Below are 14,341 nucleotides of genomic sequence, written 5' to 3'. Positions count from 1 at the left end.
AAGTGATGAGAATCTTTTTGAATCCTAGGGCATGTATTTTAAGTTTGACCAATTTGGAATATTTAGTGTTGTGTTTTTTAGCAGAAAAGGAAAAAAAAAAGTGCATTTAAATTGTGTGAAGAGCCAGTGTGTTGTAAATTACTAAGGAGAAGACAGAGAAGTTAAAGGAATGTGTAAGAAAATGGAAACCATGTTGGGATATGGACCAGAAATATAAAGCCCCATATATAAAACTGAAATTTAAAATGAAAAAGGTAAAAGTTAAAGTTAAAATATTTCAAAGGTAAGATTAACTAAGAAAGGGAAGACCAAGAGTGTAAAGCAGTAAGCTATACCAAAAAGCTTCTTTTTTAAGTTATTTTTCATTTATTGTGATTTAGAAACTAAATGTTATTACTGTATTTTATAATATTGTTGGGGGTGTAGGGTAAATCCTTTTTAAGAAAGTGTACCATATTTGCATAAGATAAATGGGGCTTAGGATTTCCAGAGCCAACTATAACAGCTTGTAGTTTAATTTATACCAGCAAATAATGAGGGTTTGAAAAGAATCCTGAGAAAAAATTTTAGAACAGAATGAAAGAAGGCATGAGCAAATAATAAATAAGTGGAATGAGGTGCAATTCGTTTATATACAACATGGTGTTCTGGATGCATAATATAACTTGAAAAATAAGCATTTATGCGTGGGCTCAAAAATGAAGGATTCATTAACAGGAAAATAGAGATAAAGACATAACTGGGGGGGAGTAACTGTGAAACAATTAAGTAAATCATTTGTGTGGTAATAATTGAGGAATGCCAACTAGAATATGAATGCTGATTGGCTAATGTTTCTTTATAAGTGGGTATGAATAGTAGTATAACTTTAAAACTGCTGTCCAAAGCAGATTTCTGAGTGAAGGATGTGAGAAGTAGGTAGGGGCCTTAGAACATTTATTCTCTGAATTTAAATATGCTCTTCATTCAGTAAAACTGGCTGATGGTCTTTGGCCACTGAAAAAAACTCAAATGTGGACGTGGAAATTGAGGCCTGTATATACTTTGGACTCATTCTGCATGCCATAAAATGTATCTTGTGGATTAATCTGTATTGTTTAACAATGCCTGTAAGATATTTTTGTCAGTCGATTAATTTCCATTGTTCACTGTTCACTTGGAATAGATTAATCTTAGTTATATCAGGATTAACAATGACCTCTGGAGCAATGAACTCATTTACCAGGTTGTCACAACTCAGTTTAAAAATACAGTGTTGACTTAATAATCTACATGAACATTCACTGCTACCTTTGTTCCAAATTGCATTCTGCACATAAGGCATCAAGACTACTTTAACAACAGTTGAAAGTAACACATTTCTCATAAAAGAAATGCAGTGAGTTACCTTTTATTAGGCACCTGACATCATTTCCTGAAGTCTTGGGATGCTAAAACGTGTTCTGAACATAATGTGTTTTAACTGTTTAAAAGTATTATCTGTGTCTATTGTCCATTTAGCTGTAAGGGGCATCTTCCCTTTTGTCTGATTTGCAACAGGGCATGCTACAGATGCAAAATGGGGCACCCATTTCTGATAGCACCAATTTGCCCCAAGAATGCTGTCACTTGCTTCTTCGTACCTGGAGCAAGCTAACTTTTCACAGTTTCTGGCTTGTCCATCTAGTGCCTGACCATTCCCCTTCCTATTCTATATCCTAAATATTTCACATCTGCCATGCCTAACTTGTTCATGAAAGTGTGCCTGTCAACCTGGCTTGTCTCAGAGAGTATAATACAGCCTGTGTGTTAGTTAGATGGGTGTCTCAGTCCTTAGACTATATTATGACATCATCTAGGTAAGTGGTAACATATTTGCCATGAAGCTTTATGACACTGTACTTTAATCATTCAAAAGTATCAAGAGTACCATGTAGCCCAGAAGGAAGGGCAGTTTACTAGAATAACTATCTGGAGTTGAAAAGTCTGTTATTTTCTTGGCTTTAGTTGCTAGAGGTATTCGCTAGTACCGCTTTATCAGATCTAATGTGATCAGGAATTGTGCCTTCCCCAGTCTTTGTACTACTCACCTACTCAAGGCATTGGTACCTGCCACATTCTGAAATGCTGTTCAGCTTCCTAAAAATCATTACAGAACCCAATTGTTCCATCAGGCTTTTGGGAGTAACCATATGGGGCTGTTCTATTTATTTTTGACTTGTTGTTAATCTCATATTAATAAGCATTTTTGTACTTCCTCTTGCACTGGTTTCTCTATGACCCTGGTATTCTGTAAATCATTAACTTTCCTTGGCATGGATTTTAATGTTTGGTTAAAATGCTCCACTAACCCATCTGTCTATAGTTTGGAACACAGATGTTTTTAATTGCTTTACCTTAAATTAACACAGGTGATGCATTATTGTGGATATAAATGGAGTCCTGCCAGTCAGTTAGTATTTCTTAGCTATCCCTACTCTGGAAAATAATCAAGTTTAATTCCCTAGCTATAGACTTAGCATCAGCCTTACAACTTTACATGGTGGGGAATAACTTCAAGGTACTTAGTTACATAGTCCAAAATAACCAACATTTATTGAAATCTGTTGCTGGATTTTGCCAATGGCCCAACAGTGTCCATAGCAATATGATGAAATGGCACCTCTATGATAACATAGGGATCAAAGGGTTTTTAAATCCTAGATGAGGGGTTTGTATTTTGGCATTCAAATTGTGTAGTACAAAAGCTCTATTTATTTATTTATTCCTGGCTACTGAAACCTTGCTATGATCTGTGCTTTAGTCTTGTCCATTCCTAGGTGTCCTCTTAGCATATAACCATGTGTTAAGTTCATCATTAGGATTCTGAAAGCCTTAGGCACTAATAGTTGCTATACTATTGCCTTCCAGGTAGACTGTCTGAAAGCTACAAACATGCAGTTATATTTAATAATGGACTGGATCAATGAGGCACAAAGTGATACAATGATGGTCTTGGAGTGTCTAGAGATATCCTTTATAATTATATGATAATATGCTTTCCTGAATTTAGTAGATTAACACAAGTTAAAGTTGCAGTTGTATCTGATATACTTTTTAGATCAATTAACCGAAAATGGCAAACAAAAAGGCAAATGACAAAGTAATTCACTCTGTAGGTTTTACTAAAATAAAATAACACTCAATAAACATGAAGCGCTTTTCGACTTGTTAAATACAAAGACTTCTTCAGATACTTTTTAGATCATTGAAGTGTGTCATTTTTCTATGATTTGATAATTTATTATAAAATCATAATTTATGTCCTTGTTGCCAAGTCTCATGATTCTGCATTACTAACATTAAAGGTGAAGCTGTTGCTATGTTACCAGGTATGTATTTTTTGTAAATCACCTTGGAGAAGTTCTGCATCATTTGTTAAAACAATTCTGATACCCAGTTTCTAGTCATAATCATATCAAATTTTACACATCCCTTGTCCCTCTTTTGCTTCTGAGAAGAACAGTCCGAAAAAGAAGTGGCCGTAAGAACCATGAGGAACACCACTGATAACCTCTATAAAGATTGACAGGTGACCCCTCCTGTGTGACTTGTGTTTAACCAGTGCTTTACCCAATGAATTATGCATTCATTGGCATTTAATGCTTTTGTTTTTTTCTGTTATTTCCTTAAATGGGCTAGTTTTAAATGCCTTGTCAAAATCGAGATAAGCAGCATGCATTGTCAGTCTTTTATCAAATGCTGTTTTTACTGCTACAATGGATGCCACAACATTTAAAGGGCAAAACCTCCCCTCTCGTATTGTCCAAAATTTAACAGTAGATTTCCGGTGTCATTTTGAATATGCTGTATTGTGATTCTGCCCATGACTTTACATCACATAAAAAGTACTACTAATTTACTAGAAATTTGTTTTACAGTTTTCATGCTGATCTTTCTATCATTATTTACAAATTGCAAAATTAAAAAAATAATAATAATAGTTAATCTTACAAACTGTGTGGTTTCTTTGAGTCTGTAACTGTGTAATACAGCCACAGTGTGTGTGTGTGTGTGTGTGTGTGTGTGTGTGTGTGTGTGTGTGTGTGTGTGTGTGTGTGTGTGTGTGTGTGTGTGTGTGCATGCGGGCACGTGTGTGTATATGTATGTGCATGTGTGCGTGTTTATAATAATACGTTTTTTAGAGATAAGTGATAAAGAGGGGATGTTAACTAGACTATAGTACTGATGCAAATGGACCCTTTTCAGGCACAGCCTGGGAGAGATGTCTGGTTAAGTGACCCAGCAAGGGTCACAAGGTAGATAAATGAAGGCTATAGGAATTAAACCCATGAATAGTACTGAGTATTGTTATATCAGCCATAGCTTAGCTTTAAACCTCTGCATCTGGCTGCCAGGCAGTTGCATCCAGCTGTCACTCATAATGCAGATGCAGAGGTGGTTCCATTACAGAACTGAATTCTTTCGGTCAGCGCTAATATGAACCTTATTTTTGTTACACTGTTGTGCATCCTTTCATATTCACACATGGCAACGTATCACTAACAGCTTAATGTAAATGTGTGAACATACGTATCTTTTATAATAGCTTTATTAAATATTTTGACAGATGAGTAAAGGAGGTCATGGGAATAATGGGTAAACATGATGGGAAGAAAAACAAGAAGTCCTAAATATGATGTTAAAGTAATAATTTAAAAAGGGATTAGCATACTGATAAACTATAGAATATTATACACATCAATATTTGTATGAGAAGAGCCAGGTAATAACAGAACAGTAATGCAGTTTAACAATATATATAGTCATATTTAGATAAAAAGACACATCCCTAGTTATAAGGTCAGATAGCTAAATGGAGGTCCAGATATTTGATAAATTACTTCTTGGTTAAAACTTGGAAAAAAAGGCATCCATTTTCTGAAGAGAGCAGGTCTTAGGTTCAGCTGATTTGAGTTCTACTCTTTGTACTATTTCTTGAGAAAGTCATGAAATTCTAATATGTAGTACAGGAGACAGCAATAACCTGTATTCAGTTTTCTTGTTCACATTATTTTGTCTCATAAGAAATATAGTTCTTAGATATTGTTATACTATTCGGTAATAGATACTTTGATAGCTTTCTCAAGCACATAATTAAATACTGAAAGGGCAGACATGAGTAAAGGATATTCAGCAAGGAGACAGGTTATGGAGTAAGCAAATGGGAATGTGAAGCTTATAGGTTCATAGGTTCATAGTTTTATACTAGGCTAATGACCAACAGGGTCTTTACAGGTCTAACAGTGCAACACAACCCAGTTTTGTTCCCGAGTTCCTTGGATGCTGATATGGTCTGGTATGTTAGTAAAGAGGTAGCTAAGGGTTATGTGTGGGTGGTATATTAGTTGATTAATTTACTTACTGTCAAACTCTGTACATCAGAGACATGGAGGCCACACCGGTGGCAATTTGTGATTTCCTATCCTATAATCAAGGTTTCTTTTGATTAGGGTCAGGGATGAACTTTACTTTACATATGTGAGGAGCTTATTCCATAATGCAAGGATCCTTTGAGACATGTATCTGCCCTTCCACCAGGTTCTATTTAGGTTGCAGGCAAAGTTCAGGTCCTTGGATCTAGTGTTTCTGGTGCTGATTGTTTTGCTGATATGCAAGAGATCAACCAGAGCTGGATCTGAGGATGCCTTATATACTAGGCATAGATCACCTCTCAGTAACCTGTGGGAGACTGAGTACAGAGATAGGGTCTTAAGACGATCTGTGTAGGACTGGATATTTATGCAGTAGATTCTCCTGGTGAGGAACCATTGAGGGCATTTCAACTGTTACAAGTGCCTGGTTAGATACATGCCAAAGGGGACATTGTACTAAATGATGGGTCTGATAAGGGTGGTTGGGTGGTACTATAACTTCCTTGGACCTGAATGACATACTCTTACTTATGAGCTGGGCTACATAGAATGGTTTTCTTAATATCTTAGCTACACGTTGGTCAAAAGCCAGATGACTACTATCAGGTCAACTCTTAGGGGTGTTTTATCAATGGAGTAATTTGCTTGGGTGGATCAGTTCCCTATGAGCACTATAATGCATTTCTTTGCATTGAGTTTTAATATGTGGTTTCAGCAAAACTCATTTATTTTTGTTAGACCCTCTTTTAGCCTGTTGCTGTTATGGGGGAAATCTATGATAGCTCCCAATTTATAGTCATCTATGAACTTAGTGAGTCAGAGGCCTCCGACATTAGCATTTACTTCTGAGAAGTTGATGCCAAACATCAATGGCCCCAGCATGGATACCTGGGGTACTCCTCTGGTGACTGGACTCCTGGTGGAGGTGGTCTCACAGATCCTGATTTATTGCATCCTATTTGTGAGCCAGTCAGCAATCCAGAAAATTATGCAGAGATTTATGCCTAGTTCTGAGAGTTTGTCAACAATACCTGTGGAGTATTGTATCAAACTCATTGGCCAGGTCAAGATTCACAGTATGCACTGCTTTTCCCTCATTCATAGCCTTGGTGACACTCTGTAAGAACTCTACCAGGCTAAGTAGGCAAGACCTCAAGACCTTTACTTAACAAAGCCAGACTGGGGTAGGTCTAGTGTCTGTAGATTGCCAATGTCTTTGTTGATCATTTCCATGAAAATTCATTCCATGGCTCTGTCAGACTGATGGGTCTGTAGTTCCTGAGGTTGGTGGATGGTCCACCATTATGAAGAGATATGATTGTTGAAACCCTCTATTCACCTGGCACATAACCCGTTTCGAGGCTGTCACCAGAGCTGTGGATGAGGGCAAGGTAGTTCACACAGCCTACCTAGATCTTGCCAAGGCCTTCAACACCATCCCTCACTCAGGAATCATAGATAGACTCACTAAACTAGGCATAAACCCCTATGTAATAAGATGGGTTGCCAACTGGCTCACTGATAGAACTCACATTGTGAAAGTAGCGGACTCCAAATCTGACTACCTACCAGTTACAAGTGGTGTCCCACAGGGATCAGTCCTAGGTCCTCTTCTGTTTAGCATCTACTTCTCTGAAGTCCAAGCCAACACAAAGGGACTCTAGCTGACCAAGTTCACAGATAATTGCAAACTGGGAGCCATTATTGATTCTCCACCTGATGTAGATATTCTACAAAAAGGCCTCACTGACACCAATGACTGGTGCCAGAACCATGGCCTTAAGCTCAATGCCAAAAAGTGCATTGTCACTCCCTTTGGGAAAAATTCAGTGCCCATGAACTACCACATAGGTGGTAGTCCACTAAACACTGAAGGTGTGATAAGAGACCTGGGGACACAGGTTGACAGCAATCTCTCCTTTGATAACCACATTGCCACTGTAGTCAGAAAGTCCTTCTATGTAGCACATCTCATTACAAAAGGTTTCTCATCTAGGAAGAAAGAGGTCATAATCCATCTTTACTTGTCCCTCATTAGACCTATTATAGAATATAATTCCCCATTTGCTATGTACCACACTAGACACCTACAACAGCTGGAAAGGCCACAGAAATACCTAACTAAGAGGATCTTAGGTCTTAGACACATGCCCTATTTGGACAGACTCAAAAAACTCCTGCTATACTCTGTCTCTTATTGCCTACTTAGAGGCAGTCCCTGCTTGACCTACAAAGCCATGTCTGACCCAAAGCTGCTAGATATGCTACACCTAAAGAAATCCTAATCCTTCCGTGCCACACGGTCCAGGGACCTTAACCTCATTACCACAATAAACAGAACATGCTGGAGGGACAGGTTTCTAACCCAGAGACTCCCCATACTCTGGAACAAACTTCCCATTCACGTCAAGCAGAGCACTTCACTGGCCCTCCTTAAGAGAAATCTTGACGAGTGGGTGGGCAATAGGAAGTTCACACCGGGGATCACTTCAGTGGCCTTGCTTGACAGGGGCACTGGGAACTAACTTTGGGTGGCATGATGCCAGGGAATCTTCTTGGGCTAGGCTTATATAGGCACCAGAGCCATTAGCTTAGTACACGTCTATGAACGTAAGAGTGCCTCAAGTGGTCCTGCTAGGTCATGTTTTAGGCTTTTTAAGAGGCAACCAGGGATATTGTCAGGGCCCACTGAAGCAGTGTTTTTGGCCATAGTGAGCACCATGAGGACCTGCTCCCTGTTGATAGTTGCGGGGGGATATGAAGGCATTTCACAGGGGTAGCTGGGGTAAAGTTAGAGCTAAATATATCCGCCAGTGGATATTGGCTGTGTCACCCTGGTCAGTGAAGGTTGTGCCATTTACCATCAGTTCTGCACACTGCTGAGTGTTACCATTAAGGTTCCTAATATAGCTGAAGAAGGCCTTGTGAATGTCCTAATACTGGAAGGTTATCCTGGTCTTGCAATTGGTCTTGTTGGGCTGTATTAGACCTCTTGGTTTCCAGTTTAGTTGAATTAGAATGTTCTTGTCTCTATGAGAGTTACTCTTTTTGATTTTGGCCATAACTTTTTTCTTTTGTTATATTCCCTGTTAAGGTAAAGATTCCACCAGTGGGCTTTGTTTTGATGTTAGATCTGGGCTTACCTCTGGTATGTAGCCTCAATGCAGCCTTTAACATGTTTGTCCAGGGATTCTGTAAATAATTGTGAATTTTGACAAACTGTCACTTAATAGGATGAGGTTTGCTTTAGAAAAGGTCTTAAATGCTATGGGTTTGGTTGAATTTTCCATGTTGATATTTATTTTGAGGAAGTCAGTTTTATAGTCCAACCTCACCAATGATGTCATCACATGGGGGTGTAGTGGGGGGTTGAGGGTGAAATACTCTCCTTTGTTGGTGACTACTAGGTCCAATATGTTTCATCCTATGGTTGGAGTGTGCACTATCTGGTCCAGGGTGTTTATATTGTTAAAGTCCAGGAAACATTATTCCTGTGAGTTAGAGGCAAATTATATTTTCCAGACTATAGAGGGGTTCTCCAATGAGTAAGCTATTTGGTTGGATGGTGAGCACCTCTAATAGGGCTAGGTAAGAGTTGTGAGCTTTATGAGTCATAGACGGTGACCTGTAGCTGGCTAGGGCATGGTAAGGAACCTTGTCTTTGGACACTTGGATATGGATAAACTCCAGGGCATCATCCTTTTTAACTAGCCTGGAGTTGTATTTGTTGTTAATGTCTATCAAGACACCTTCACCTTTATCCTCTGTCTGTGCTACTATTTTTTTTTCAGACACCTTTATTGAATTATCACTTGTGACATAGGCAATTTCCATTCATATAAAAGTAATCAAACTTTATTAACATAATGGTTTTTGCAATCAAATGTTTCTTTGAGCTCAGCACTTGTTCAGAACTCATTGTAAGCACTAAATTAGCTACAATTTACTACAGCACTCAACTTTCCTCACTTGTCTAGAGGAAAACAGTTTTAGTACTTAATAAATAAGCACCTATCCAGGCATCAAAAAACAAGGAACACCAGTCCAAAAAAAACAAATAAAACAATAAACTGGTGGATGAGGCTAGAACCAAGACGAACTGCAATAGCTTAGTGTAAAAAAAAATTTATTAACGCTTTCATCCGCAGACTTCCTGAGAAACATGACAGCAGTACAAACACCATTAATTTGGTATACCCAAAATACATAAAGGTGTTGAGAATCCACCATTTCATAATATAGTTTTAGCATCAGGAAGTTCAACTGAAGGGATTTCCCTATTTTTAGATTCAGTTTTGAATCCGCTTGTTCAGCAATTAGCTTCTTATATTAAGGATTCGCGGTCCTTTTTAGATGGTATTTGTTTTCTTGCAGTAACCAATTTTTACAATTGAACAATGAGGAATTTTATATGGCAGTAGTTGATGTTCAGGCTTTATATACTTCTATACCACAGATAGTGGGATTGGAATTTGTCACCAATTTCTTACACAAATATACTGTTTTAAATGATTCTAGTGTTAAAATGTACAACACTTTGTTGGAAATAATTGTTAGAAAACATTTTTTTTCTGTTCAATAATAAATATTATAAGCAGTTAAAAGGTGTGGCGAAGGGGGCTACGGTATGGGATGGTGGGAGATGGAAGTTTTAGTCAACCTAAGTTTTTTTTCCTAATGTATTATACTATCATAGGTTTATAGATGATCTGTTTTTCTCATTTGAGGACCAGTAAATTATTTCTGTTCCTTTCTTGAACAGTTGAACTCTAGTAGTTCTTTTTTAAAGTTTGTGGTGGGTGATGTTGGGCAGAAAGTGTGTTTTTTAGATGTCGAACTCAGCTGGCATTTGGATAAAAAAACAGTTTGTCAGCAAAATACACAGAAAGAACATCTATGTGAATAATTATGTACATTACAACAGCAATCACCCTTTATGTATGAAGCATAAAATCCCTAAGGGACAGATGATTAGGGCCTCTTGAATGGTAAGTGAGGAAGTTGATTTCCATCAAGAAATTATTTTCATCACTTCTTTATTTGTAGAAAGGGGATATCCTTTAGAAGTGTTGGATAAGATTAGTTTAAAAATAAAAAGTAGGAGAAAGAGAGATTTTCCACCTATTTTATCTCGAGGTCTACTAAGTAAAAACAATAATAATATAAGTAACAGCAATAATATTATAAATCATAATTCTGACAATAACAAGAATTTTTCTTTACAGATCAACAGTTCAGTTGTTCCAAGGTTAGCAGTTGAAATGAGAGTAGATAGCAGTGGGATTATTTCCACTGTGCAAAACAATTGAAAAATTATAGCCGGGAACAATGAACTGAAGTTGGTTTCAGGTTCTACCCCTCAGTTTGTACATAAAAAAGGTTTATATATAAAAAGTATGCTGGAGAGGGCTCAAGAGATCAGTCTTGGCGTTAAATCTATTAAATCTAATAAACCCAATGGCACTTATAAGTGTTATAATTGTAATAGTTGTAGGTATATACACGAGGGGCGTTATATTTGTTTAGATAAAGTGTTGCAAACTATCAGAATACCTGATAGATATTATTGCAACACTTGCAATGTGGTATTTATATTTTTGTGCTCTGGGTGTCCTGCATACCATATAGGGATGACCACTAGATGTCTCAGTACTAGGATAAGAGAGCATTATTATGCCATTAAAACTAAGGACATCAACAACGCACTGTTCAGGCATACACGTTCTTGTGAGACATTTAAAAAATTTTCGTTTTCTATTTTAGAACAAGTTTTAGATGATGGTGTGGGGGGTAATAATAAGAACAAAGTAGAAAGAAGGGAAACTCTATGGCAACTGAGATTAGGAGCAGACAGTTTTCCGGGTTTAAATTATTCCATTAACATTAAATGTTTTTTAAGTAATAGAAAATTGATGATTTAATTGTTTAATTGCTTAATTGTTATGTGTTAACGGTTTTACTATATAAATTAATGGTGTTTGTATTGCTGTTATGTTTCTGAGGATGTCTGTGGATGAAAGCATTAATAAAAAGTTTTTTACGCTAAGCTGTTACAGTTCGTCTTGGTTCTAACCTATCCAGGCATGTCTAAGTGTCAGCTCCCGGTGTTTTCTCCTGTCTACCTGATGAATCTGGGCATCTTGGGGCAGTACAGCAATTGCCTCATGTACACAGACAACCCTCTCCTCCTACTACCCAACACTACAACCTGTGAGAGATGCACTTATGTAGTCAAACTGGAAGCAAAGCTGTCTTCAGCCAAGACTGGACTAGACAGTCAAGAAGAGAAGGTAAACACTTACACCACACCACACTTATCACATAGTCCCTCAAAACCTACACCACCAAAACACACACATGGAAACACAAAACACACACCTACATTCACAGAGGCTCTCAATAAAAATCTGCCCAAGCAACAGGGACCTCCAAGGCAGAAACGCAAGCAACCTCCACCCCCCCCAACACAACCCAAATGACACATAGTCCACAAACTCAGTGTGCCACTCAACCACAGCCCATAAGGCATAAAAACGTACCAACACTCTAGTCATAGGTGACTCTATAGTCAGGCACACTGATATTCCACTCACCAGGCTAAACAAGGAGAAAGTTACTGTCAGCCTGTCAGGTGCCAGGATCCGCCACATAACGCATGCACTCAGGTCACTCCACAACAAGTACAAATATGACTCTGTCATTGTTCATATTGGTGTGAATGACCTGAGACGTACCTCCCTGGACTGCATGAAAAGAGACATGGAGCAGCTGTCTCATCTTGTAGCCCAGGCAGGTATGACCCTATCCCTGAGTAGCATCCTGCCATCACCCAGAATGATACCACAGTACAAGGACAAAATGATTGACTTCAACAATTGGCTAAGCTTCTGGTGTCATTATAAGGGGATCCAGTATCTGTCTGCCTGGGATGACATGATCGACAGACCACGATGCTTTGTCAAAGATGGCCTGCACCTGACCCCTTGGGATTCCAGATACTGGCTAATGCTCTTGCCACCCCTATAGTGCCTTTTTTAGACAAGGTTCAAATGACAAATTCACCACCGTAACATGTACAAGCAAGCAAAATCTGAGGATAATGCTACTCAATGCTAGAAGTCTAAATCTCAAAATGCACTCACTCAAGGCACTCCTTAAAATGGAGAACATCGACATCTGTGCAGTGACAGAGACCTGGTTCAAGGCTCCAGAGAGCACCCCTGCATTACCAGGATATAATTCATACCACACCATTCAGCCACCTAACCTGGACTGAAACACTAAAGGCGGATGCAGGTCCATATTGATTAAGGATATCCACATCTCCAGGCTAGTTGCACAGCATAATGCATCCGAGATTATCCAAGTGCAACTAACTCTGAGCAGGACCACAATCCAAATTGTAGCTTGCTACAGATACTCCACCATGCCCCAGGATTCCCACTCCTCATTTCTTGATACACTGGAAAATATTAGGGTACAACCTAACACTCTAATAATGGGCGATTCCAACTACCCCTCCATTAACTGGGAAAACTACTCATGTATCAACTCTTTTGCTCAACGTTTTCTGGGAATTCATAAATTCCAACAGCTTGGATCAACTTATCCACACCCTCACCAGGGGCAGCAATATCCTAGAACTGGTCATTACCAACATGGGCAACCAGTGTTCCAAACCAGAGGTCAATTCCTCATTGGTCAGATCCGACCACAAGCTAATCACCCTAGACATCTGCATTCTGCCCCCACCCCCATTAAGGAAACCACTGTAAAAAATTTCTCCAAAGCCAACTTCATGCTTCTTAAGACAGAAGTGGCAAACTTCACAACACCCATGCAGACAGACAATCGAGGTATGACTGCTGAATCCTACACAAATGCACTTTATAAGCACTTACATGAGTGCATGGATCATGCAATCCCTAACAGAAGCAAGATGCTATCCTCCAAAAAAAGGAAGCCAATCTGGTGGTTCCCTGCCATAAACAAACTCTACAACAGAAGAAAGAAACTGTTGCAAAAAAGAGTAAAATCCCATGATTGGAGGAACTCCCTTGTCAGCCTCAGTAAGAAGCTGAGATCCCTCATAAAATCCTCCAAAGCTAGTTATGAAAACAAAATCGCCACTGATTCTAAAGACAACTACAAAGCATTCTATAGTTATGTCAAGAATCTAAATGGCAACACTCAGATCTGCTCTGAGTTACAACACAATGGCACTAATTATACAGAACCAACTGATATTGCCAACATCCTGGCAGATAGGTTCAATGCTAACTTTACCCCCCCTCTCACCCCCTAAAGGGCCCATCTCTATACCGGAAGAATACAAAGTTCCTGTAATTACAGCTGCACAGGTAAAAACCACACTCTGCAAAGCCAAGAACACAGCATCCATGGGACCTGAGAACATCCCAGGCTGCGTTCTACATGAACTACAGAATGAACTAGCACCTCACCTAAGTACCATGTTCAATCATAGCCTTACCTCAGGCTTTGTACCCACTGAACGGTGCACAGTGATGGTTATCCCACTCCACAAAGGGGGAGCCACCACGGACCCCGGGAACTACCACCCCACTAGCCTGATGAGCCTTGTCTGCAACGCTATGGAACATATCATCATGGAACCTATAAACAATGACATTGGCAATCTCCAAACTCTGGACCCCACCCAGTTTGGGTTTGAAAAAGGCAGATCATGTCTCCTAAACCTGATAGACTTCTTTGAAGCAGTCACCAAAACCGTAGATGAGGGTAAGGTGGTTAACACAGCCTATCTAGATCTCGTCAAGGCTTTCGACACCATCCCCCACTTTGGAATTATAGATAAGCTCACTAAACTAGGTATAAATCCCTATGTCACAAGATGGGTTGCCAACTGGCTCACTGACAGAACCCACACTGTGAAAGTAGCAGACTCCAAATCCGACTTTAGACCAGTG

The sequence above is a fragment of the Protopterus annectens genome, chromosome 2.part0, assembly GCF_019279795.1.
Source record: "Protopterus annectens isolate FY-2018-M chromosome 2.part0, PAN1.0, whole genome shotgun sequence".
Lineage (NCBI taxonomy): Eukaryota > Metazoa > Chordata > Ceratodontiformes > Protopteridae > Protopterus > Protopterus annectens.
Note: the sequence above shows the minus strand (reverse complement) of the source record.